This window comes from Podarcis gaigeae, assembly GCF_964106915.1.
Source record: "Podarcis gaigeae genome assembly, chromosome: 5".
Lineage (NCBI taxonomy): Eukaryota > Metazoa > Chordata > Lepidosauria > Squamata > Lacertidae > Podarcis > Podarcis gaigeae.
Genome location: NC_139681.1, coordinates 91331608 through 91356690, shown reverse-complemented (window position 1 = coordinate 91356690; position 25083 = coordinate 91331608). Strand labels below are relative to the sequence as shown.

Below are 25083 nucleotides of genomic sequence, written 5' to 3'. Positions count from 1 at the left end.
TGTGCCTCCCTAAATAGATTAACCAAACCATGTTAAACCTCATCAGCTGGAGCAAACAGAATATTATATAAGGCAGCAAAGGGAATAACAGCCTGGCTGCAGGGGACTGTTGCTCCTTTGCGTCTTTATGTACGCAATAGCCTCCAAGTTGTATGTGGTAAGGCATTCCCATTCATTAATTGCACAGTTTTTTGTGCACATAAATTATTGTATAAATCGTTTTACAAAAATATGCTCTTCTACTTTCTTTAGGAAATACATGGAAGTGTTGTATCATCTCTTACTGCTTCTTAAGAAAGTCTGAAGTCCTGTCTCAGGGATTCTTTTGAGTTAGTCAGACAAGGCTGGGCTGATTATGGTTTAGGTAACCAAAAAGTAGAGAATGTGCCTTTAAAAATGGATTATAAATCTGTTAAATAACTAAAATGTATGGTGCAATTCAGTGATGACAAATTTTGCCAAAAGAATGCCTCCAAAAGATGGTGAATTAAGAGGCAGTTCAATGACTTTGGTGATGTTTGTCTAAGGCAGGGGCCAACTCCCAAGAGACTGCAATTTACTCACAGAGTGAAAAACTGGCAGGGATCTAGTCAGTTGTTGAGCTTTTTTAGGGAGCCAAAGTTGTTAAGCTTCTTTGGGTTTAACATTGATCTACCAGTGATCTACCACAGATGTCCAGTGATCTACCCAGTAGATCACGATCTACCTGTTGGACGTGCCTGGTCTAAGGCAAAAAGTAGCTTAAGGGCAGCAGTAGCAACACAGCCACACAAATGACCTATAAATAAGACAACTCATGCTGCACAATGCTGTGTTAAGACACACCTACATCACTGTATGCTGACCAACAGCCCATTCAGTTGCACCCACGCTAAAGAGTGGCATGGAACTGAACATTTAAACATGTCATTCTAGTATATTTTAGTAGTATATTTTTGCATTTCCTTTTGGGCAAAAGTGAATAAAAGTAAAAGAAAAAAACATTTCAACTGACAATTTAAATATGACTTCAAATCTTACACAGCTGCTGCTAGTGAGCATCCTCAATACATGTATCCTGTCATTAGGGAAATCAGAAGTCCCTTCTAAATACCCTTCCTGTCTGGTTGTTTATCAGCTCAGACATTACATTCTTTTGTAAACACATTGCAGAAATGCTACAGGGAAAAGCAAATGGCAAGAAGCAATTTCGGTTGTGTGTAATCAATACACACAGAGCTTTATTTTTATGTCAAATTCATATGCACTACTTGATATATTTAAAGACAAAGGGGAATAGTTTCACAGGGCAATTTTTGAGAGCATTTAGCGTTTGGTAGGAAAAGAACTAGGTAAGCAGCTAAGCAGAAGAGGTGGGGGGTCGAATGCTTCAGTTCCCACATCTGAAAAGCTAGCGCTAGAAATTTGGAGCAGATTGATCTAGCCCTAAAAGTAAGCATAATAAGGATGAAAAGAAATATTTAGTCCTAATATTAACTATTTCACAGAAGGAAATTCAACAAAGAGGTGCTTGGGACAGAAGGGAATGTCCTTCTTTGTATCTCACACCATAGACTCTGTAACTCACAGCTGACCAGAACAATAAGCCCATCCACAGCAAGCTGTGAAAAGCTAAAAAGAGACCTCCCTGTGCTCATCTTAAAAAAAAAAAAATCTGCATCCAGATTCACCATCTGCTAGGCCCTCCACAGAGTTAACGTATCTCTGGGCATTTGAGACATACCGGGGGGGGGGGGGGACGGGACACACACAAGTCCCCATGCACATTGCAATGCCAGAGGTCCTTGGGGGAAAATGGGGTAGCCATAGGGCCAGGAGAGGAAGCCGGCACACAACATACATTAGTAACCTCTTCACTCATTTTTGTGCATAAACTCAGGGAGGTTAAAAGAAGGTAAAATGCTGGATTCTCCCCCACTCCTTTAATATACGTGTGCAGTGTAGTGGCAGTGATAATCTGTGTAACTAATGATGAATAAATGCAAAGGATACTAGTTATTTCAAATTAAATTTCCCCGAAATAAAGACATGTGTACAGTTCTGCACATAGTAACTCAACTATTTTAGACCAAGGCACAAGTCCAAGGGTGCTTTTGCAAGGCAATTTATTGTGAACTTGGTGCTGGTCATGCATGCAAGTTTCGCATAGAGTCCACTTGGCAACGTCTTCTTCAGATGTGGTGTCATATTATTTTTCCATTAAATCAGAAACACTATTACCATTTCCACAGAAAATCCAGATATTGTTTTTTTAACCCAGCAGAAATGATAAATCTGGATAAAATAGAGAGAAGAAATGGGGTAGCATTTTGATGAGCACGACATTGTGGAAGTGCCTTACATGAAACCCATCCATTACAATCTTGAAACCAATTCCTGACTTGTTATATTATCTGTTCAGACTTGTAGCCCAATCTAGGCCCATGACCAAAGCATCACAATAATATTTCTTTAGATGGCGGAGTTTGTCCTAAGGCTACCCAAAAAGTGAAGACTGAAGCGGAGAGGTAACCCACAAAAGAAGGCCAGGCTGCTGTTCTTCAAGCATTCTCTAGAAGAAAAGAGATTTCTGGCAGATGCTTTTTCTGTTTGTCATGCCTGCTAAAATTCTCTCTTCTTTGTTACACTTTTAAAAATGCACAATGCTCCTATCCCCCTTTACATGTGGTCACCTTAGACTGAAACAGAATGTGAAACACAGCTTCCCATGTTAGAGTCCTACACACCACACTGACTCTCTTTTTCTCACAACAGTTTCATTCATGTGAATGAAAACATGAAACAAAAAACAAAAGTGATTGTAATTATGACCCGAATACTTGGAATGCTAGACATGAGTTGATTTTGATCTAATTGACTTTCACAATAAAAGCAAATACTCCAGCCAGACTGGTTTGTGGATTAGACTGTAATGATTTTCCAATCTATTCCAGGTACTTTATTAGTTTCAGTCTATGAGCCATGATTCTATGTCTGTTTTGGGGGTAAAATATACTATGCATTGTAAAAGTCTTTTTGGAGCTAGACAAGTTGACTGCAGTAATAGCTGGAACCTACTGAAAAATTGATCTATGTGGAATTAAATGTGCTAAGTAGCTTCTAAATTACACTGCAAGCTGATGCACTCTTAACTTGGTCCTGAAAATCATTATTACATATATCAATAATGATTTCCTATGGGATACAGAAAGGGGGAGAAAGGGTTTTCCAAAGGTGGAAATGACTAGCAGGATATTCCAGGGTTGTCCTGATGAAAGAACAGGTTGAACAATGTCGTGGACACAAGGACGCTTTGCAAAAGGGAATTCCAGGTTATATGGCAAAATGAGTTATTGAGGGATACAGAATGCTTTTGAAGCATGTAAGGAAGAGGATGTGGGGAAGAAGAGGTAAAATTTAGACTTTACATGGACTGAGACAAGTGGAGGAAGGAAAGGAGGCAGCATAAGTTGTTAACACAACAACATTTATTCAAGTTGTTCTTGATATTTTCTAGAATAACAGGAAGGGAGTGAACTATAAACCCCATGAAGTGCTAGGGTTTAAACTTCTTCCTGTTTATTAAAATATAGAATAATCTATCTAACACACACAAACTTACTTTTAATGTCTTATTTGTGAATTTGGATTATACTTGATGACTCCCCAAGGAGAAGGAATTTCAAAATTGTGGAGGAGCCCTTGAGAATGGAAGAACCCCCAACGCAGCATAACCTTGATTAAGTCAAAATTTAAGGAAGTCCCTGTTTTCAAATGGGAGAAACTGCCAATATCTCAGTAGCGAAAGGTACCAGATTCAATCCACAGCCACTCTAGGTAGGTCTGGGGAAAACTCCTGCCTCAATCCCCAGAGAGCCACTAACAACACTGAGAGGGGGAGCAATCCAAACTCCCTATCCCCCGCCCAGTAAAAAAGGGGGTTGGATTGCTCTGCCAACTGGGTGGATGGTCTGCTTTGGGCATAACCTTATCAACCAGATGGAGTGAACAGAAGGCATCCTTGATCAATGGAAAGAAGCAATAAGGTGCTCTCTCTGGTACACAGAGGTTAAGCAATTTAAGGTGTGGTGTCCAAATCAAGCAACTGAGTTGTGCTTCAAAGAAAGCAATGCAGGCCAGAAACACTGGTGCTACTGGATCTCCTCAGTGTGCTTATATCCAAGCTACTGACAGGGAAGCCACTTTGAAGCATACACTTAAGCTCAGGTGTATGTGTTCAGAGGTGGAGCAGGAGTTCCAGCTCCTGAGGTGCCCACCCGCAGGGTGCAGGCACAAGGGGTGGGGCGCAAAGGATTAAAAAGCCTGCTACGGCACCCTAGCCCTTGCTGCTCACATCACCAGAGTGCAGCGGCATAGCGTGGGTTGTCAGCACCCGGGGCAGGCAAGTAATTTGCGCCCCCTAACCCAGGGCAAGGCAAGTTATTTGCGCCCCTAACCCCTAACCTGCCGCCGCTGCCAGCTTCTTCTTGCTGCTGCCTGGGCTGGGGTATTTACGGTAAGATAGCCACGGTGGCGGCGGCGGGTCCGTGTCAGGTGATCTGAGGCAAGTTGCCACTGGTGCTGCTGCCCAAACGATGCCACTTGCCCGGAGGAGGAGGAGGGCAGAGAGGCGAGGAAAATGCAACATGGCCCAGCAGCTGCAGCAGCAGCAGCGGCGGCGGGGCTGTGAGGAGGGGCTGCCTGGCGCGCCCTCCGCGGCCCTGACGCGTGGGGACCACGGCGAGCGCTGAGAGCCGCTGCCTGCCGGACGACTTCAGCCCGGACGCGCGCACAGCTCGTCGGTTCCGCGAGACATGGGGCTCTGCTACAGCCTGCGCCCGAGGCTCTTCGGCGACTCTGGAGGCGGCGAGCGCCCCCCCCAGATGTTGTGCCCGGTGCGGCCGGCCCCCCCTGCACCCCCCACGCTACGCCACTGCCAGAGTGACCCTCTGGATTGGAGCCAAGCAGGGCTGAGCTGAGGTGCCTACCTGCCTGTACAGGTGGAAGCCCAGCCAACCAACACAGCACTTGACAGGTTTGAAGCAGGTGCCCCCAGCATGGTCCACTGCTCCTCTCTGGAGACATTGGTTCATCTGACGTCCAGGATAGGAGTGCCAGGCTGCACCACACTGGGAGTGTCTGCGTGGGGGCACCTGGTTTGTGCCCCCTCAAAAACCTGTGCCCAGGGCCATAGCCCCTCTGGCACCTGTACAAGTCAAATTAATTTAGTATAAGAAACGTGCAGATTAAAACTTGCAGTAATATGAGCCTGACTGTATGCTCCATGTCCCACTGAAGTCCAATGGTCTTGATCTTTTGCAAACACAATTTAAAGAAATACTATAGTACGATGTATTTGTGGGCAGGATTTGAACTATGAGCAATAGAAGGAATTAGAGATTATTGTGGTCTTACTATGGTAGAAGAGAGAGAAGAGAGAGTGCAGCAAGGGGGAGAAATAAAAAACACAATGGAAGATGGGGTGAAAAGTCGACAAAAGAAAAGAAAAAATATTATGTACAGTGGTACCTCAGGATGCGAACGGGATCCGCTGTGGAGCCCCATTGACATCCTGAACGCAATGCAACCCTCGACGGTGCGTGTGCGTGCCGTGTTTTGCCGCTTCCGCGCATGCACGTGATGTCATTTTGAGCATCTACACATGCTCGAGCGGCGAAACCTGGAAGTAACGCGCTCTGTTACTTCCGGGTTGCCGCAGAGTGCAACTCGAATGTGCTCAACCCAAAGCACATTCTACCCGAGGTCTGACTGTATTAGAATGTATATGTGAATTTTTAAAAAGTTTAATAAAATATAACTCAAAAGGAAAGAACTTTTGCAAAAAAAAAAAAAAACCCTTATAAGCGTCTAGTATGTATGTATGTTTTTTTCAAATGCAGGCTTCTGCTTTCTCTTTCTTGTTTTCTTCAGCTTGAGGTCCACTTTCCACTTTCTTCTAATGTAAATCAGGAATGGAGAACCTCAGACTCTCCAGGCCTCTCTTTCTGCCCAGGTTACACCCCCTACCAGCCCTCCTTGAGTGTTTTGCCTGGCTGGAATGTGTCCTTCAGACGGAAAATTGGAAAGTGGAAAGTGGCCCTCAAACTGAAGGAAATAAGAAAGGAAAAGCAGAAACCTGCATTTGAAAAAACAAACAAATATTTGCACAGAGAGCCATATTGTAATCTGCCTCCTAATTTATTTTAAAGATGGATGGACTTCTCTCAAAGTAGGAAGTTGGGCTAAATGACCTTTTGATACCTTCCACATTTTGAAAATGTAATTAATAAAACTATTTAGTATCTGTCTTTCTAGCATTCATGGTGGAAGGCATTAAAAATAAAACCAATAACACATATTTAACAAACATACTATAATTCCATACCACATACAGATATAATCACCGACCAACATACATATCATAATGATACTGCTGGGAGCAACAGTTGAAGTTTTTGTGTCAAAGCACCGTATCAAAAAAACATTTATTATAGAACACCGTCAAACCTCTGGTCTGCTATTATTTGTCTTTACTTATAATCAGAACTTTACCAATTGTTTCAGTTATGCTTTTCATCCCACTTACAGAGCCTATATACTACTACATATAGGGTTTAAAATGTATGTAAAGCATACTACATTAATTAGTAGTAGCCAGTTGGCAATGGTAGTAATAGCAACAGCAGAAGTAGTAAAATAAATGAGAACATTAAAAAAAAACAGTACTTAATGCTACAATTCCCTGACCTATCATCAATGTTTAGAGTACAAATTCATTTTAACTAAAGTACTTTTTTTTTTTAAGGTAAATATGTCAGAATCATCTGCAGGCTGCAACTATCTCAGCTTAGATGACAGCATTTCAAATCATCTCAATTCATCCACGTTATCAATTAAACAAACATGATGCCATTACCAAACCCAACTGCAAATATTCAGATTCCTCCCCCCCCCCCATCACACTGAAGGTTATCTCCCTGGTAGCTTTGGAAAAAAAAATCAGGTGACAGCCATTTCCCATGATGCTTTAAGGGCTGTCAAGCTGTCCATCAAGTTGTCACCTGACCAATCGTTCCCATGGTTCTTTTAGACTCTCCGTATGACAAATTGAAAGGCGCTATTATCTGCTTGTGGTGAAAAGGAGCTGCTTCAGCTTTGATAAGATATCACTAGTCCCAGGTGAGAGGAGGCTGACAGCACATCAAGACAAGACAACACATGGAAACACTGAACACAGGAGCCCCTTGGTTTACAAACATCTGTTGTCATTATTTATTATCCTTCTCCCTGGTTTTAGTTTCAGACTTTGTCCTACGCTGGCTTGAAAGAAGGCACTCCATTTTCAGTAGGCAAGTCTGAACGGCTGCTCTTACCACAGCTACTGGGTGCTTAAAACAGGCAAAAAACAACAGCCGTTATAGCTACCTACCTTACTTGATACAACTTGTGCTTGAAATGTTCTGGGAGTCTCATGGTGAATTATTTCAGAAGAAATGAGAAACCCTGAAAGATAGGAAGATTCCTTTTTTTTAGTTGCCTTTAAACTCAACAGTAAATGTTGATATCTGTGTTTATTAGGGCAGTCCTTCCTATCCCAGGATTTGTGGTTCCTATCGCTCAGTCTTAGCACGAGCACCCAAATTTATCTTTCAGAGCTCTCAGACCGAAAACAATGTGTTTGTTATTTATTGTGAGGTGGTGACAAGGATAAAATGTAGCTGGTTGCTAACATCCCCACCTTGTGTACAAATCTTTTCTTGCATGCAGTTTCATAATGCCACGGAGGTGTATTATCATTTTGGATAGCTGTGCCAGTCAATGATTAGGGGAAGACAGTTCAATTATTTTGTAAAAGAAAATTGGGGTTAGGAGGCAGGTCAAGAGGAATAGGCACACCTGAAATATATAGTGAATGACTCATGACAATAAGGTTTCAATAATATGGAAGTTCAACAGAGGATGAAAACACATACTCCGTAGCATCAAGACACCAGAGACAGGGATTTCATATGACCTTGCATAATCTCAAGCACAATACTTTTAAATGGAGGCAGTTCACACTTTCAGCTAAGGGATAAGTCATTAAGAGCACAATCAGCACATATACAGCAAAATACTGGGGCAAGGGGGGTATTGTTTTTGTTGATTAGCATGTTATGTATTTTTGTGTTTTTATATTGTAAACCGTCCTGTGATCCTTGGATGTAGGGCGGTATAGAAATTCAAATAAATAAATAAATAAATAAATAAATAAATAAATAAATAAATAAATCCACTAAGTTTAAGGGGCTTTCTTCCAAGTAAGTAGATGTAGAATTGCAGCCTTCGTGATACCAATGGATATTTCATTGCGCTGCAGCAGAGGGAGAGAAGGAGGTCACTACCAGTTGTGCTGAAAGACTAGCAATGTTTGGCACCTCCTCTCCTGGAACTGTTTTCATTCAAGTTGGTTATTCTAAGAACTAAGCCTCAGTCTGTCAAGTTTTCAGGTAAATAGCAGAGTAAAAATGCTTCAAATAAAAAAATATTTTTTAATGCAGGACTGAATCAGTGTGCAGTGGTTAATCCCAACATGCTTGTTGTTGTTTAGTCGTTTAGTCGTGGCCGACTCTTCATGACCCCATGGACCAGAGCATGCCAGGCACTCCTGCCTTCCACTGCCTCCCGCAGTTTGGTCCAACTCATGTTGGTAGCTTGGAGAACACTATCCAACCATCTCGTCCTCTGTCGTCCCCTTCTCCTTGTGCCCTCAATCTTTCACAACATCAGGGTCTTCTCCAGGGAGTCTTCTCTTCTCATGAGGTGGCCAAAGTATTGGAGTCTCAGCTTTAGGATCTGTCCTTCCAGTGAGCACTCAGGGCTGATTTCCTTCAGAATGGACAGGTTTGACCTTCTTGCAGTCCATGGGACTCTCAAGAGTCTCCTCCAGCACCATAATTCAAAAGCATCAATTCTTCGGCGATCAGCCTTCTTTATGGTCCAGCTCTCACTTCCATACATCACTACTGGGAAAACCATAGCTTGAACTATATGGACCTTTGTTGGCAAGGTGATGTCTCTGCTTTTTAAGATGCTGTCTAGGTTTGTCATTGGTTTTCTTCCAAGAAGCAGGCATCTTTTAATTTCGTGGCTGCTGTCACCATTATCCAAATTGCTTTACAAAACTTCTCATATATACTCCCCACCTACAAGCTTGGGACAGCATGTTTTGACCCACATGGGCTCCCTGGGGTTTGGAGCTAATAGCTTGAATTATCAGATCATGACACCAAGAACCCTCCTGCCTCACAACTACTAAAGATGCTAAAGGTATCATTTTATGATAGTGTGGTATGGTGTTTAGTGTGCTGGATTAGGACCTGGGAGACCTGAGTTCAAATCCCCAATCAGACATGAAGCTCACTGAGCTAGCTGCTATCTCTCAAACTTAACCTACCTTACAGGATTATGATAATATCATGGAGGGTGGGGAAAACTATGTGTGCCACCCTATGTTATTTGGAAGACCAGTGGAAAGTATAATGGCAATGCTACAGTACCATTAGCATTAGTATTACTAATAGTAATAATAATTGTTGTACTCTGCAATGGACTGAATGAGGAGAGAGATATGAGAACGTAGCCAGCTAACTATTCAAATCCCCACATTTCTAAATAGAGGCTTGTGCTATTTTTGGTAAGGTATCATCCCTTGTTCCTACCACTGCTATCAGTGGAAAGGTTAAATTCAAATAGGGGCCTCTGTGCCTGAATTCCTAGTTATCTGGATAGGACTGAGAAATGAGCCCTCACAATTGCAAGCCATTAATCAGCCTCTTTTGTACTTGGTGGCAGTTTGAGAAATCAATCTGACTTATTTCAATTCTAAAGAATTTGCTCTTATTTTTAAAAAGAAATATTACATGGGCACACAAATTGATGTGGAACAGACACAAGAAAGATACCTTTAAACCACATGAAAATGCATTTTGGTAAAAACAAATAAACCCATCTCATAATCTAGGGCAAAGGTTTTCAACTGGTTTGGGTCCATGGCTCCCCTGACCAACTACATTCTTCCTGCAGCAGCCCTGTGGGGCTCAGGAGCCCAGTTATGTCACCCCTTCCTGCAGAACTGGCAGCCCCTCAACCCCTTTTTGAACAGCCTCCCTTGTGGAGAGTTCTCTCCTTGGCAGCCGCAGCTGCTGCCCCTGGTATCTGAGCTGCCCGCCCCCACCCCAAAGAGAGGTGCCTCCTCACACAGCACCCCCTGACCAACCCCAGAGGCACCATTTGCCTGGGGAGCTTGTAGCTAGGGCCGCTGCAACTAACAGCTGTGCAAGCCTTTGGGAGGCAGAGACGTGAGAGGGCATCAGAGGAAGAGAGGAAAGGAAAGAGGGACAGAGGCCAGTGTTGCCTGTGGCACCATCACTTAAGGCACCCCAGGGTGCCATGGCACACTGGTTGAAAACCGCTGCTCTAGGGCAAAATTGTGCTGGTCACTTCTTACAATTCCTATCTCTATAGTTTGTCTCAGAAAAAGACTGCAACTATAACAGACTGTGAAGTATTAAATTAGTTCCATGTGGTATAAAAGTCTCAAGTGTGGTGTAGTGGTTAAGAGCGGTAGACTAGGAATCTGGTGAATCGGGTTCGCGTCTCCACTCCTCCACATGCAGCTGCTGGGTGACCTTGGGCTAGTCACACTTCTCTGAAGTCTCTCAGTCTCACTCACCTCACAGAGTGTTTGTTGTGGAGGAGGAAGGGAAAGGAGAATGTTAGCCGCTTTGAGACTCCTTAAAGGGAGTGATAAAGCGGGATATCAAATCCAAACTCCTTCTCCTCCTCCTCCTCCTCTTCTTCTTCTTCTTCTTCTTCTTCTTCTTCTTCTTCAACCTCTAAACATCTTTGTAACAATACACATTTGTCAAGGGCAGCCCACCAATGGGGTGAGGTGAAGCCATTTGCCTCAGGTGGTAAATTTGACCCCCTCCGTCTTCTCCCCATGCCCACTGCTGCCAGCCCTGCCTTCACCCTCACCGATACCACTGTGTCATGGCAGCAGTGCAGGTGCAGCCACAGGTGAGGGTGCAGTGGCAGTGGCAGGGCTGCAGGCACAATGGTAGAGGCAGGGAGGGGGCTGCACCGTGGTATGTTGCCTACTGTGGGAAAATGTCTAGGGCCAGCCCTGTTTGCGCAGTCTTTGTGTCCGGTTCTGGGCGCTACAATTTAAGAAGGATATTGACAAGCTGGAATGTATGCAGAGGAAGGCAACCAATATGATAAAAGATTGGAAACTAAGCCATATGAGGAACAGTTGAGAGAGTTGGGTATGTTAAGCTTGGGAAAGAGGAAACTGAGAGGAGATAGCCATTTGCAAATATCTAAAGGACTGCCACATGAAAAATGGAGCAAGTTTGTTTTCTCCTGCTCCAGAGGGTAGGACTGGTACCAATGGATTCAAGTTACAAGAAAGCAGATTCCAACTAAACATCAGGAACTACTTTCTGACATTAAGAGCTGTTTGACAGTGGAACAGACTCCCACTAGAGGTGGTGGAGTCACCTTCATTAGAGGTTTTTAAGCAAAGGTTGGATGGCCATCTGTCATGGATGCTTTAGTTAAGATTCCTGCATTGCTAGAGGTTGGATAAGATGATTCTTGGGGTCCCTTTCAACTCTACAATTCTATGATTGGGTGTAATGTTCAGCATCCTGAAACTTTCAGAGTTGCTTTTTTATCTTTAAACAAGCTTCTAGTGGTTAAGACTGCAACCTGAAACCCATGGGTTCTCCCTGAAGAAAATTGCAGAACCCAGAAGGGGAGCTGAGATTTTCCAGTAGCCAGAGGGTGTGGCTTCCTACAGGTAATGGGGTTGCCCATCCTATTTGTCCATCCTCCTGTGGCAAATGGGAGCAGAATAAATTAAGCAAAGTAAGCATTTATTAAAAATATTCAGAATTCAAATGACCTCCATGTAGAGTTTCTATTTTAGTACAGTTAGTACACCAACCCAATATCATCGTAACAGAATCATAAAGTTGAAAAAGGCCTGAAGATAAACTGATTCAAATTGCTTCCCAAGGCACCAGGCCCACCACACACCAACCTTCTACAGGGTAATATACAAAACACAAACTGCATTGTGCTACAAGTTGAGAAGGCACCAACAAAGTGAACAACTCCAATTGCCTTCAGGACATACAGGACCAAAGGACAAAAGCTGTGAGCCAAATCATATACTGCAGGGGAATCCAAGAACAGTGAAAGAAGCAAATCAATCATGAAATGGAGTTTGAATATCAATGGATGTTCTGAAGGCTTGGAATTCTGTAAAATATGGTTTTTAGTGCTGCAGAATTCATGTTTCTCCCTCCAGAAGAACTAGCAAGGAAGTTCACCTTTTTAAAAAACAAAACAAAATGAAAAGCTCATGGTGAACTTAATAGAAAGCTTGTCTACAACCCCCCCAACACTTATTGTATCTTTGATGAATTAAAGAGAAATCCAAATTGATTTGTTAACACATGAAGAAGGCCTGCATTTTTATAGCATCTTTATGACTTCATCTGAAGACCGGTTGCTACATTACATTGTGGTAAGGATTAATTTTATTTTTCATAGACTTAAGAACCTCAACATCTGGAAGAAACTTTATATTCATTAGTGAAAACTAATGATCTGTTAGGGCTACTTCTGTGATGGCCAAGAGACCCCGCAGCAAACAGAACAAAAATGATTCTTAAGAAATTTCTCAATTAATTGGAACCCTGCAATAACTATTTCTCAACTTTGTAAAATGACACAGCTTAATGAGTCCAGTGGATACATTAATAATTGAATAAAAATAGCCTTCAATTTGAAGAAAGAGCACCACCAGTTCAACAGAGTTAAATGTTAGGGGGACAAAAACCTCTTTTGATGTGTGTGCATTTAATATAACAAACCAATCATGATACGAAAGATCTAGACAAAATTTAACAATGCAACATGATCCTTTGAAAACTTTATTTCCCTTTCCAATTGTGAACAATAAAGTTTTCTACATTAGCAACTGTGTAGCTGAAAGAGGGGAATGTGTAATTCATTTCCAGAAGCCAAGCCAAAAAAGAAAAAAAAAGAAGGGAAAAATTGGATTCTCTTCTGTCGGCCTCCTGTGTAAAAAATTTTCTCCTTATCATCTCATCTAGTCATATCTTTCTGCAGTTTGAATTACCCTCTTTTCCTCAATCTGGTAAGGCAGTGAAAGGATGTTTGTTCTGCTAATTAACTTTATTACCCTGATAACTCCCTGCAGCCTTTGACGAAAACAATTACCGTTCCTCTTTTTTTCCCCCACTGGCAAAAAAGAAAAAAAAGACTATTAATTAGAAATGAGGCCCCAGTCCCTGCCATGTTAGCCTACCACGTTCTCAGACCCTCAAGCGGGATAGCATTACATTGTCAGTAGTAATTTAGCTCTCATCTGTCTCTGCTAATTATTGTCACATTCATCAAATTCATCAACAAAAGTGCTCTCAGAAGGATTGCATATTTGCAGTTAATACAGCATAAACTGGTATTACCCATCACCACATTTGTGATGATGAGAGGGACACAACTTATTCATCCCTAATTAGAGCAAGCTGGGTAATTAATTATACATTCCGCCTTATTACTTCTGAGTTCCCAGATATTGTTTGTCTAAAAAGGAGGAGAGGGGGAGAGAAGGGAAGAGGGGTAGGAGGAAGAGAGAGAAGCCTGAAAATGTAAAAAAAAAGGGGGGGATAAAAAAGGGGAAAAAAATGTGTGATGTGTTTTGTCACATGTGCTTTGCCATAATTCCCACCTGACAAACTAGCTGATTCAGTAGAAAATTGCAAGTTGTCAGCAGCAGAATAAACTGCCGTAATAGCTGATTAATGATCAGCACCTGTGACAGGTGCTATACGGGACTGTAAACTTAGTTTGATTAACAGTCACTGGACGAATAAATATTAGTGACAGTCACTGGAGAGCAAGTTTGCTTGTTTGCTTTCTGTGTTAACAAACCTTGCACATTAAAGTTATTGATATTTTCTGTGGCATTTCTATTATCAAGTTTTTTTTATTATTATTATTGAAAATCATCTACCAACCTCACCAAAAGGTTCAGTTATGGCCAGATTGCAAAATAAGCAGTGTTTTGACAAGCTGACCAAGCAGGATTCAAAACTTTACACAACAACAATTAGGAATTTTGCATATAGTCCATCTGTCATTAATAACAATGTTGTTGTTTTTTGTAGTATACACATCTTGCAGGAGCAGATGTTGATCTTTCCACTCCTAAAATACAAATTCTGTCACCAAAAAATAAGTTTCCACACTCACATTACAAGAAAACATGACATGATTTTCTTCTCTGGGTAAGGTGGGATAGAAATTTAATATACAAAAGGAAATAAAGAATATTTACATGTATATTCATTTTTCCCAGTGTAGCTCAAGAGAAAACCTGGATTTCTGCATGATTTGTGTTTGGTTCAGTTTTGAAACACATTTTGTCATGCAGTGAGCCAGCCATGAGTCTCTATTTACAGTACTCAACTTGGAAGATTGGCTGTAGCATGAGGAATTATAACTAGAAAAGATATTAAAATAATCACAATTTATTCTGCATAAGACTGAGTCAAATTAGGCTGACTAAGCCAATGACATATCAGTGACTCGCCAAAATGAAAGTTTGTGTTTTAAGTGTGCAGTTGGCAAAAATGCAGTTCTAGTGAGAAACGCATCATCCACCATCCATCTTTGGAAAGCTGCAAGGTTGTGCTTGTCCTGCAGACCAAAACACCAGGACCATAAAGGGGCATCAGATCTTTTGGGAACACTTCACTCTATAATAAGCAGACAAAGACATGGAGCAATTCAATGCTGTGCTATGACAAATGTTCCCTCTGTGAAACATTTGTCAAAGCACAGGGAGCTTGCGAGACAGAATTATTACCCCTCTCCACCCACTTTGGGCTCTTCTGCCGGTTCTTCCGACCCTTCCGAGCCAATTTCAGGGTGGGTGGGGAGACAGAAAGTGGGTAAAGTCCTGTTCCACAGGGATTCCACTGATAGGGCTTGTTGGGTGAATTCCATCCATAGGGTTGTGTTTAACTAATTTTTCTCAGAGTTGACCCATTGAAATGAATGGACCTAAGGCAGTCATAGTTATTAATTTTAAGGAGACTACTCTGCACAACAGCTAACTGAATACAACCCAATATATCTGCTTCCACTGGAACTATGCCAGGGATGGATCTATGGTGGTGCAGCATATACTATGGCAGGGGTAGGCAACCTAAGGCCCGTGGGCTGGATGCGGCCCAATCGCCTTCTCAATCTGGGCCGCAGACAGTCCGGGACTCAGCGTGTTTTTACATGAGTAGAATGTGTGCTTTTATTTAAAATGCATCTCTGAGTTACTTGTGGGGTATAGGAATTCGTTCATTTCCCCCCCTCCAAAATACAGTCCAGCCCACCATAAGGACTGAGGGCCGGTGGACCGGCCCATGGCTGAAAAAGGTTGCTGACCCCTGTACTATGGCAACTAGCAGAGAAAATGAAGGCTGCTTAGAAGCTTGAGCATCTACCCTTTGAATACAACCATGGAGCCATATCAGATTGTCATTGGCCCGACACACAGAACTGGATTTAGCCTTGCTCATCTGAAATTAAACAAGCACCTAGCATCTTGCTATTTAAGTGACTATTAAAGTTTTTTTCTTCAAGAATGCTAAGTACAAACCAGTCATTTTGTGGAATATTAACTATGCAGTGGATGAAATGATTTTTTGTTTTGCTTTTAGTTTATTCAATCTGTATCTCTGTATTTTCTCTTATCATATTGTACACTGCTTCGGTAGCTTCTGACTGTGAAGTGGTTTATAAACCTTCAAAATACATAAATAGCAAATTCCTAGCCCTTGTAGTTATGGAGGAAATCCTACATATGAAAAAGTTTAAAGATGTTAAAGGTGTTTTTTAAAGTAAGGTTAAATATTCTGATGCTAAAATGAGTCAGAATTTGGGTTTCATTAGGCAGGAAGTAGACCTTGAACAGTCTTGAGATGGTTTTCACTGTCTCCATGCACCATTTATCATAATATTGCCTCTGCACACCAATTCCCTCTGATGTTCAAAGCCCCAAATCCCTTCTCCCTAGTCAAGGACACATTTTGCATCCCAGAAAAAATATGCAATGAAACAAACTGTACATGTATAATCCTAAGTGTGATATGCATTCCAATGTACACATGATGCGCACTCCTGAAGGACTGGACTTCCCCATTCACAGTATATCCTCCTCCTTCCCTGCAATGAGTGATGGCTAGATCAGAGTTACTATAAAATAATTAGTTAGTCTACATTCCCCCCCCCCCATCACAAAAGTATTTATTTTTACATATAGTATGAGTAGGGAGATTTTAATGTGGAATTCCAGGCATCCAGGCCAAACAATATTGGGCAGGGTTTCACCTTGGGCCCCATGCTATTCAGGATCTATGGAAAACCAGTCTGGAGGTGTTGTTAAGTTCATCTAGGACTGCATGGTTGAATTACACGCCCCCCTGCAATACTGGAAATTTCTTGCACGTAGAAAAACAGTCTTGACAGGCAAGTTTTCTATGTGCAGTGAGTTATTAATATGGAAGAGCAGTGAAGCATGCAACCAATTATTCAGAATCTGAAGATACAGTTAAGCGCCATAACAAGGATTTTGCAGATTGTTTATTATTGTTATTAACACTTATTAACCACCTAAATTTTTAGATGCACTGTACATATATCACAGCCACTGCTAGCAGAGCTGCTGCTATTTGGAGTAGATGCAGTAGACCAATATTCTGGCTCAGAGCTCAGTATAAGGCAGATACTTTTATCAATAGATCTATTGTGTCACCTATCTCAGTCAATACATCTAACAAAGAAGTCAGTATCCACTCAAAATATATTACTGAAATATGTTATTTGCCCAAGTATGCATTATGGAGATAAGAAATATAAAGCAATCTAATGTATCATTAGTTGCCTAAGGAAGAAGTAAATGCATATTATATTGTATCATTTCTCCCCGCCTTGTCTGGAATGTAGGAATGGTTTCTTCACAGGAGGAAATGTGGTGGTGGTAAGGAATTACTGTGTGCAAAAATGAACTATCCAAGATGACCATCCCTCAGAAGCCCCAAAACTTTGGCACTGGAAATGCTCTCTGTTATGGCTGTTTCACATTTTCAAGTCATCAGGTGAAGAGACAGAAGTAAGGAACGTGCATGTAAGGAACATTCTCTCTGAAATGGTTTATTGAATATCCAAGGAAAGGGAGTTCCATAACTGTTCTGCAACTTCTTGGAATGCCTCTCTATTTGCAATTTGTAACTGATCATTGTGAATGCATGGTTTTGCTAAGCAGTCAGTCAGACTGCAGATGTCATGGTGGAATATACAAAAGTGGTCAGGATTCATGGAACTGAAGATTCCATCCATCCCCTGCTTTAAGTCCAAGGGATAGTGCAGACAAATGAGCTTTAATCTATGGTCTATGATGCACTTTTAGGTGGTCCATGAAATCACTGGAACACCCTCCCTTCAGATGTCAAGGAAATAAACAACTATCTGACTTTTAGAAGACACCTGAAGGCAGCCTTGTTTAGAGAAGTTTTTAAGGATTGGTTTTTTATTATGGTTTTAGTTATATTGTAAGCCACCCAGGCTTATAATAATAATAATAATAATAATAATAATAATAATAATAATAATAATAATAATTACTATTGACAGAGAAAAATACAGATGATCATGCAAGACATGGAGGTTCTCCCCATGGCAGGTAACCCAAAAGGGGAAGAGTTATCGTGCACTATAGCGGCTATGTGGAGTGGTCCCTTTAAAGCTGTCTTTCAAACAGCCTGGCTTATTATCTTAGTTCAGAAAACTGATCCTGAGTAGCCAAGCAGTATCTTGACAGGCAAATATTTCAGTAGCATGAAGTATAAAGAAAACTCTCAATGCCTACTCATCACTGACTAATGCTTCCCTTTACATTTCAGCCTATGCATTCATTCTTTTGGTAGAGGATACAGCAAAACTCTGGAGTCAAGAAGGAAATGATATTTAGTTTAGAAGCTCTTCAGAAGGCCTTTTGCACAACAACCCTGTAATGTTAATTTGCAAAAACAGTGACTCACAGGTAAAAAAGTAAGATTCGCTTTTGTTAGCTATAAACATGACTACATTGCCATTGGCCATATATTCAGGATGTTGAATGAATTCAGGATAAAGGATTTAAGATTGCATTTGGAGGCTCAGGAAATGGTGGCTCACAGACATTTTCTGTGGCAGCCCCAAGCTATAGAATCCTTCCCTACAAAGCTGTATCTGACACCTTCATTGTATAGTTTTTGTTGTATGCTGAAGATGACATCTGAGAGATAGATATTTTAGGACTCTCCCTGTTATTCAGAATGTAAATCATTTTAATATTTATTGGGCCTTATTGTGAAGGACATCATCATCATCATCTCAACCTCAAGCTGACCCCTTCCTGTTCTGTTGCAAAAAAACAACAACAATTCAGTAATTTATCAATATGTTATTTGCTGTTTAATCACTTTGCAAAGCTCTCTTATTTTTCAACAGACGCTGGAAGTAAATTCTTTTAACACTGCAGTTCATTTCCATGATAAATATCATAACAGACCTAGTATTTTAAGGGAAAGTGGCATTCAAACACCCAGCCTTCTGAAATATGCAATATGCTTTAAAATTATTCATTAAGCTCCTTCCTGAAATGACAGAGAATTTAGAGCAATATGCTACATTATAAGTCTAAAACTTATAATGTAGGGGGAAATGAATTGAGTTTCTATGTAATTTTCTCTCTATCCTTCTGTGTAAGAAATGAAGACAAAGGAGGCATTTACATACAAAGAACAACTAGAGTATTCAGTCTATCAAACAGTATTCCTGATGACTCAAAATAGCTGTCTAGGTGATGTTACATAGCACAATTTTGGATATAATCCTTGCATTGACTAGCTGAAAACAGCAGCTGTTGAAGTCATTCCAGTTCTTTACTTTAAAAAATCATACAGGCACCCCATGTTGTTATTATTGTCGTACAGTGTTCTCGGCATATTTTAAGGTTCTGGTCTCAGCATATAAAGACCTAAATAGTCTTGATACCATTTACCATAGCCTTTCTAGACTGAAGGTCCTCTCTTTACCAGCTACAGCCACTCCCAGTAATGAACTTCTCACAAACTAGCCATAGCCTTGCTAATTGAATTCTATGGGACAAAGTAAGCAAGCATCAAATGGGACACTACTGAGGGAAATGAAACATATTCACTCTGGAGCCTCAGGTTACTAGTGCAGGTGGCAGATTTGGCCGCCACTCCAATTATGCTATATGAACACTGCTGTTTTACTCTTTGCCCTATAAATGAATGACTTTCATCCACTCCTGAACATGGAATAAAGCAAGAGTAAGGAATTTAAAGATAGGCTTGCAATAGGGATGACGCTTGCCTCATCTTCCACCCCAGATGCTAGATGGGCAGAGCGCAATGTGTCTCTGTAGAGTTTTCCCCCAATAGCCCCTGAAGAAATGATGGGCTCTCCAGTAGTGTTTTATATTCAAGGATTTATTACTATAATTCAATTACTATATCATTAAGTAGTAAACTTGATGGAAGCATGTCTATCAGGAAGGCAGCCAAATCTACCTACATACATGAGGTGTGAGTTTTTACATATTTGGGAACTTCCTTAGTGTGAAATTTAAGGAAGGAAGGGAAAGGAACCTCATCCTCACCCCACGCCACCCCACCCCACCCACAAAGCAGCCTAAACAAGGATTGAGCATGCTCAATGAGCTGAAGGAAGTTAAGCATTTATCTTGTGATGCTAATAGCAATGCATTGTGGTACCAGTATATTAATTATGAAAGTTTGATGGTTATCATCTTGGTGAGATGTGTGGATGATATTAATTTTCCACTTGTTTTTAAATCTGCAAAATGGACATAGTGTTAACTCAGTTGTTCCCTTATTATTATGTGAATTTAAAAAACAACCCTCAGAACAAATTTGTTTGGGAGTGGATAAGAGTATCCTAGAATGAAGGGTGAAATTAAGATTTGGGAAGCGCATTGTAAGGAACTCACCCTCTACACCTTATTTCCCTTCTCCCATACACTGAGCAGAGGGAAAGGTAAAAATATCTCCTTCTCTATGGTAACTCAGGTTTGGGGCTAGATAAGCAGCTTCCTATTCACCTATCCCACATTTCTACAAGTCATAACTTACCAGTATAACACTATCAAGGGGTGGTGAAGGAAGTACAGTATCAATCCTTTATCCTCTGCCCTCCATGGTAATCCCTTGCAGACCCTTTAAACTGTATTACTGCTGTTCAAAGTTAAGTTTTCATGAATAGAGAAAGATAAAAAAATATTTCCTATTCTAAATTTCTTTTCCAATGCTAAAAAGCAGCTGCAATTTGCTCTCTCTTAGTTTTAAAGATCTGTTAGGCAGAAGAAACAAGAAAGAGTGCATCTCTACCCAGAAGTAAGTCTTACTGATTTCAGCAGGGGTTACTCCCAGGAAAGTGGGGTTAGGATTGCAATCTCTCTCTCTCTCTCTCTCTCTCTCTCTCTCTCTCTCTCTCTCTGTGTGTGTGTGTGTGTGTGTGTGAGAGAGAGAGAGAGAGAGAGAGAGAGAGAGAGAGAGAGAGAGAGAATGTGAGAATTGTGACTCATCTTCAATATAACAATCCGGAACCTTAGACATTAAAGTCATGGATTGAAAGCTTTATGCAAAGTACATGTAAATATGTCATGTAGTAGAACGGATGCATAACCATCTGAAAAGGCAGCAGTGCTGCTAGCCAAGAGTTTAGGAAAGAGGCCAATCTCACATCCAGATGCCCTTGATAGAGACACACTGTGAAGCATCTAGGCTTCCAGCTGCTAAGCTCCCTATGACAGTTCTTTTTGTTTGTTTGTTTAGAAGGGCTGTCTCCAGCAGATTAGGACTGTGAAGAAGGCCAGCGCTAGTGATTCATTTGGAGGAGAGAAGTGCAACAATGTCTTCCAAGCACTTGTAACCCTTCAAGTTCACTAGAAGTCATGACTCATCAGCAGATTTTGCAAAACGTACTTTTTAATAATTGCAATTCATAATATGTGTGCGGCAAAAGCTTCCTGCTTTTGACAGTTCATTTTTCATGATTCTGCACACTGAATATATATAGGCAATCAAGTACGGTAGTTGAATGTCAAAGGAAGACTTCCTTTAGCTACCTTGGAAGTTTTGGCTGCAAGGCAGCGTAGAACATTTTAAAATAAATAACTAAAATAAAACCAGGTTTCCATATTTCTCTTCTTTGGAACACATATTGTAATGCATGTCCTAACATATCCTAAAACACTTTTCTCACAGGACATAATTTAGTTTGATCTAGCAGCTCAGCTTAGGTAGGGGCTGTACCTTGGCGGTAGAACACCTGCTTTGCATGCAAAAGGTCTCAGTTTCTAACACAAGTATCTTTAAGCAGGGCTGGGAGACAGCCCCATCTAAAACCATGGAGAGCTGCTGCCATTCAGTGTGGGCATTACTGAACTCCATGGACCAATGATCTGATTTGGTATACTACAGCTTCTTGCAAACTGTTCTTGCTTTTTTGTAATTTGGAGGAAGTAACATTGGATAATGTAACAGAAGAAATCAAAGCAAGCAATGGTAAAGAGGAAAAAAACAAACTGTAGGAAGGATTATTTGAGTCACTAATGCAATTGCTCTCAAATGCCCTTAGTCAAATCTTACAGCCATATTGGCTGGTGAAAGTCATCTGGAGGTTTAGACTGTGGTGCCAACAATATGCTGATGACACACAGCATGCAATGATGCCTGCCTCAGGGTCCCAGCTCAACCTGAGGACTCAGATTCAAATAACTAATCAGTCACCATACTTGGTGGGGAGTGGAAAGCCTCAACACCCCCTTCAAGAATGACTCTCCTGTGGCTGCTGCTTTGCAGCCATTGGCTTGTTGTTTAGTCATTTAGTCATGTCCGACTCTTTGTGACCCCATGGACCAGAGCACGCCAGGCACTCCTGTCTTCCACTGCCTCCCACAGTTTGGTCAAACTCATGTTCATAGCTTCGAGAACACTGTCCAACTATGTCATCCTCGGTCGTCCCCTTCTCCTTGTGCCCTCCATCTTTCCCAGCATCAGGGTTTTTTCCAGAGAGTCTTCTCTTCTCATGAGGTGGCCAAAGTATTGGAGCCTCAGCTTCACGATCTGTCCTTCCAGTGAGCACTCAGGGCTGTTTTCCTTCAGAACGGATAGGTTTGATCTTCTTGCAGTCCATGGGACTCTCAAGAGTCTCCTCCAGCACCATAATTCAAAAGCATCAATTCTTCGGCGATGAACCTTCTTTATGGTCCAGCTCTCACTTCCATACATCACTACTGGGAAAACCATAGCTTTAACTATACGGACCTTTGTTGGCAAGGTGATGTCTCTGCTTTTTAAGATGCTGTCTAGGTTTGTCATTGCTTTTCTAGGTTTGTCATTCCCATTGGCTATAGACCCTTTAATGATTGAAAACAGCACTCCCAAGGTAGTAGAGTTTATGGAAGGGAAGGTCTTGCCAGCCTGCTTAAACCCTCAGTTGAGTCTGGGCCTTGATTATTCCATACCTCCGCTGGCAGGGCCTACTGGGAACTGCCTAGGGTCCTGATTTGATTTGCCCATTCCTTGAACTGGGGAGCCTCTGGCAATTACTATCACTTCTCCAGTGAACCCCAAACCCCAGCAGAATGGGGCACAGCTTGACCTGCATTTTCTACCTACAAATCCCAAGCAGGCTGGAACACTTGAATGTGCATCTAGAGTCAGTTTGAGATGGAGAAGGGAAAAGGAGCTGAAGCTTAATCCAGGCAATAGGGATTCTGTTAAAACCAGCTGATCTGGGTAAAGGAATACAACTGGTTCTGGATGGGTTACATTTCCAAGTCAGTGGGTTCTTCTGCACTTAGCACTGTCTGCAGCAGAGATAGCCAGGAGTGCTGTTCACCAGCTGCTTAACTTAGATTCAAAACATTACTAAATCCCTTTCTTTTGCCAACTTGAGCCTTGAGGTTAGCTTGTTTGTTCCCAGTAATGCAAGGCTCCTTTTCTAGAAACCAGTATTTTTGTATTTTTCCTATAATGAAAAAATTGCTTAAATGAACCAGTGCCCAACAGCTGTGATCAAGTTAAGAAGGAAATGATCATGGAGGAGGAGTTCCTGAAATGATTCTGTACTGGAATTAATTTACATAGTTCTAAACAACATAGTCCTGCATATCTTAGGGAATGTAAGTCAACATGACCCTGGATGCCCTTTACCCAGCCAGATGGGTGGAGTGTACTTATACTTATTATCAGTTGAACATTAGTGAATGACCATGGCATATTTATTTATTTAAATTTATATTTCATCTTCCTCCCAAAGGAATGCAGGGTCTGTATTGTATATATACTAGTCTGCATTGTATCATTTAATAGATACCTATATAGAAATTCAATAAATAGTCATGTGGATATTCACACTATGTTTTACAGGCCTTTTCTAACAGAAAAAAATCATGTGCTTGTGGTCAGGGGTGTGGGGGGGGGAGAAGAGTAGTAGTGGGTGAAAGATATATTTGCAAAAAAATCTGATGGAATTCAGATACTTTGCACATGACACTAAACTGCCATATGTGAATTATGTTTATTTACGACAGTATAATGGAGCATTTTTCAAAAAAGAAAAACAAATAAAGCACAACCTAATTGTACATTCTAGCTCAGAGGATCTCAACATGACTTTCTTTAAGGAAACCTTTTCCAACAACAGCTGCACTGTAAACATTTCTAAGCCACATTATAAGGACAGGTACATGTGGCACCAGCCAGATATAACAGGGTAATGGTTTGGGCACGTATATTAAAAGACTTTGTCCTAGAATAGACCTAGCAGTCCGCTACAACTGCATGCTATAGCAATGGCGGGCAATGGGCTTTTAACTGGTCCACCATATAAAATTTTCCCACCCTCAATATGCTTATGAAGAAATGAACAGAAAGTTTGAAAACCACTAAGGTTGTCTTTTAAAAAAAGATTTTGGGACAAATTCGTTTGTTTACATCATAGTACTAAAGGTTTAGCATCATAGTACTAAAACAGAATTCTAACAGGCAATTCAGGGGAATGTGTGAAAAGTTCCTCAGTACTAAAAGTATTTTCTCTTTTTATTTCATTTGGAAGAAAATTTCATGGACCATAATCAGAACCAGTGATAAAGAATTATTTTATGTGGCTATATATGTACACACACACACAATATTATACATACATATATGTAAAGACTCATGGATACTTTTGATAGACCTTAAATATAAGGATAAACTATTTTAGTAACTTTGCACCTCTTGAAATAACAATATTTGAGAAGAAATGTCCACTTATCTTTCCTATATTAACCTGGAGTTGGATGAAAATATGTCTTCTATCATCATATGATTATTTTATTCTATTATTTTCAATAGGGAACAGTCAATTTGGGGGTGGGGGAATGCTGTTACAATGGTTATGCTATCCTAACCACACCAGCATTTTTATAAGTAAGTTCCTATAATTTAAGAGATATATATGTAACCAGCTGCAAGCTTAAGGTCATACCTGTCTTGCCTGGATAGACATTTTAGACTATCACTGACTCATGAATATAAATAGTTATCATGGGCTAATAACATTTATAGAACCCCAGAGCTGGTAACAACAGCCACACAATAAGAGAAAAGAGGAACCTCCCAGAGATCAACAACTCTGAAAGAATCTAGTGTCACATTCTCAAGGATGTCAGATTAAACTAACATGTGCCAGTCAATATTGGTACACTGTGACCCTTGGTGCTTCCGAAGCAAAACTATTAAGTCCAACATTTTCTCCTGTAAGCACTTATCTGTAAGGATGGCTAGCATGTCCTCTGAAGCAGATATTGAAACTGATTGGACAATAGGTAGACACCAGACAGAGGCCTGGGGGCCGACCTCTAGAAATAGGGGGAGAAAAAAAATCTTA

General features: G+C 41.0%; 1 protein-coding gene across 10 annotated transcripts in view; it reads right to left on the bottom strand.

Moving 5' to 3' along the window:
* The window catches only part of LOC310845006 (uncharacterized protein), a 448061-nt gene that overhangs the window by 186921 nt on the left and 236057 nt on the right, over positions 1-25083 (bottom strand). Inside the window, exons 5-6 of one of the 10 annotated variants that reach the window (XR_014564414.1) lie at positions 7409-7482; positions 2465-2551 (exon numbers count right to left, since the gene is read on the bottom strand). The exons of 8 other annotated variants lie outside the window; for them this stretch is intronic. The gene's annotated coding sequence lies outside the window, so the exon portion shown is untranslated. Of the gene's footprint in view, positions 1-2464; positions 2552-7408; positions 7483-25083 lie in introns of those variants that run through there. One more of the 10 variants, XR_014564413.1, reaches the window with a different exon arrangement.